The 2,500-nt window shown below is 57.2% G+C and overlaps 1 protein-coding gene across 1 annotated transcript in view; it reads right to left on the reverse strand.

The window, feature by feature from the left end:
• The window catches only part of LOC123512392 (dorsal-ventral patterning protein Sog-like), a 108,845-nt gene extending 107,857 nt beyond the window's left edge, over positions 1–988 (reverse strand). Inside the window, 1 exon segment of the mRNA XM_045268778.1 lies at positions 1–988. This exon segment is cut by the window's left edge and continues 754 nt beyond it. The gene's annotated coding sequence lies outside the window, so the exon portion shown is untranslated.
• Between the last annotated feature and the right edge of the window lie 1,512 nt (positions 989–2,500).

A 2,500-nucleotide genomic window follows, 5' to 3' on the forward strand; every position in this document is an offset into this window, starting at 1 on the left:
GTTTGCGGGGCCTCCTTCGAGCCTGTGCCGCCGCGGCCACGCCTCTCGCTCCGCCCCTGATTCCACACGCTACAAATTGGCACTTTACTATCTGCACTGGCACCGTCAGGGTCCGGGTGGGGCGAGGGTTGGGGAGACCCACGTGCTGGGACAGAGCTGTGGGGCGGGTGGAGGTGTGCTGCCTGTAACCCAAGATCACCACTACCACCACCACCACCACCGTTGCCGCCGCCACAGACGCTGCCGCTGCTGCTTCACCCTCGTAACCTCCTGCTGCTGCTGCTGTTGTTGTTGTTGCTGCTGTTGTTGCTGCTGCTGCTGCTGGCCGTGGTGCCCGGACTGAGAGGCGAGACGGATCAGGCCACTGCCCTGTTGAGGGTGTCGAGGGTCAAGGCTGCTGCAGGGGCGAGGCGAGGTCACGCCGGGCGCTGCCTGCGAGCAGTGACCCGTGGCGCCCAACACGGCCTGCCGATGACCTGCTTGACACGCGGCCTGCTGCTGACCTGACTGGCAGCACGTCCTGAGGCGGCCTGGCTCCGGCACTGTCTGAGGCTGAGGGAACCTGGCTCAGCACAACTCGCTGCCGTGATTCGTGGCTTGTTTATCAAGACTGAGGGTTGCGGGTAACTTGGGCGTCAACAGGAGGTGCACAAGTGACCTGTGGCTCCCAGCACGGCCTGGAGGGGAGCTGGGCAGCCGGCCGGGCCCGGGGGATCCCCTGGGATGCCCTGAGGCAGACCACGCGCGCTATGGAAAGCTTTGCACACGTGAGGCAGAGGGGCGCACCAGGTGATTGCGCCGCCAAAGTCACATGTCTGGGGCAGGGGCGGGGCGGGGCGGGGCGGGGTTGCGCAGACGGGAGGTTGGCAGGGGGCGAGGGGGACACTTGGTCACGGCTGGCACACGCGTCATGTCGCTTCTAGAGGCGCTCCGTTCTACCGCTGCGGCTGCCCACACTACACTGACGGCGCGTTGGCCCGCCTGACTGGCCCCCTGCTCGCTGCTCGCTGCTCGCTGCTCCAGCCTCCCCTCCCTCCTCGCCCGCTGCCAGCCGGCCCCCGCCACCGCCACCGCCACACGGCGCCCCTACCCCAGCACTCAGCCACCCCGCTCCCCACAATCCCCCCACCCCCATCTGCTTGTCTACTACTTGCTCTGCTTTCAAAGTTTGTCTGCCGCATGTCTTACGCCCTGCACGGACAGGCCGCCCTCACCCGCCCCGCCCCGCCCCGCCCCTCCCCGCCCTCCAGGCCCGTCACGCCCCGCCCTGCCATGTGCACCGTCGCGCGGGTTACGTACACAAAATGAATCACGTGTACGTAGTATTCTATCGCACGCACGCGCGCACACACACACACACACACACACACACACACACACACACACACACACACACACACTAGTAACTCATCGTGTGCACGCCTTGCATCACTCACGCACGTGCACCAAATGTACGTACATGTGTGCATCCTGAAGAGAGGAAGTGATCCATACGCACATACGCTCTCACACACCCGCGCGCATGACTGTACACACACACACACACACGTAAATTGCAGGAAGTTGTAGCACCAATATAAACCTTACACACACACACACACACACACACACACACACACACACACACGGTTCATTACGTAAGCGAGGCTCAAAGACCTTTTCTTTTTTTCGTGTGTGTGTGTGTGTGTGTGTGTGTGTGTGTGTGTGTGTGTGTGTGTGAGCTGGGTGTCCCATTCAGAGCCACCAGACACAACTCATCACCACCACCACCACCGCCATCACCACCACCACCTCCTGACACACTGCCCACCAAGGTTACAGATTGGCACTAACACCCTCCATCGGTGCCACTGCCAACACCACCATACCACAACACCACCACACCACCACAACACTATCACCACAACACCACCATACTACCACCACCATCACCAGTACCACACCATCACCACCACCACCCCCACAACACCACAACATCAAACCACCACACACTGGCACCACCACCATCACACCACAACACCACCACCACCACCACCACCACATAGAGGCAGGAATTACTTCTGAATTAAAATAAGAAATAAATGGAATTATATAAATGTGAAAGAAACATTATCATGACTAACGCTCGTATTTTCAAACACATCTGTGCTTCACCTTTACTTTATCTAAACTGACACGAGTTTTTAAGGGTTTTTTTACGGTTCTAGAGGCAGATTGACAAGATTTCTACATTATGAACTGGAGAAACACTCTTGAAAACCCCGCTAATCATCTCTGTGGCCTTGGAAAATACGAATGGTTACAGAACACAGCGTTTTTAAGGTATTTCTACGGTTCTAGAGGCAGATTAACAAGAATTCTACATTACTAACTGGAGAAACACTCTTGAAAACCCTGAAAACCCCGCTAATCATTTCATGTGGCCTTGGAAAATACTAATGGTTACAGAACACAGCGTTTTTAAGATATTTCTACGATTCTAGAGGCAGATTAACATGAA

The sequence above is a fragment of the Portunus trituberculatus genome, chromosome 33 (assembly GCF_017591435.1).
Source record: "Portunus trituberculatus isolate SZX2019 chromosome 33, ASM1759143v1, whole genome shotgun sequence".
Taxonomy (NCBI): Eukaryota; Metazoa; Arthropoda; class Malacostraca; order Decapoda; family Portunidae; genus Portunus; species Portunus trituberculatus.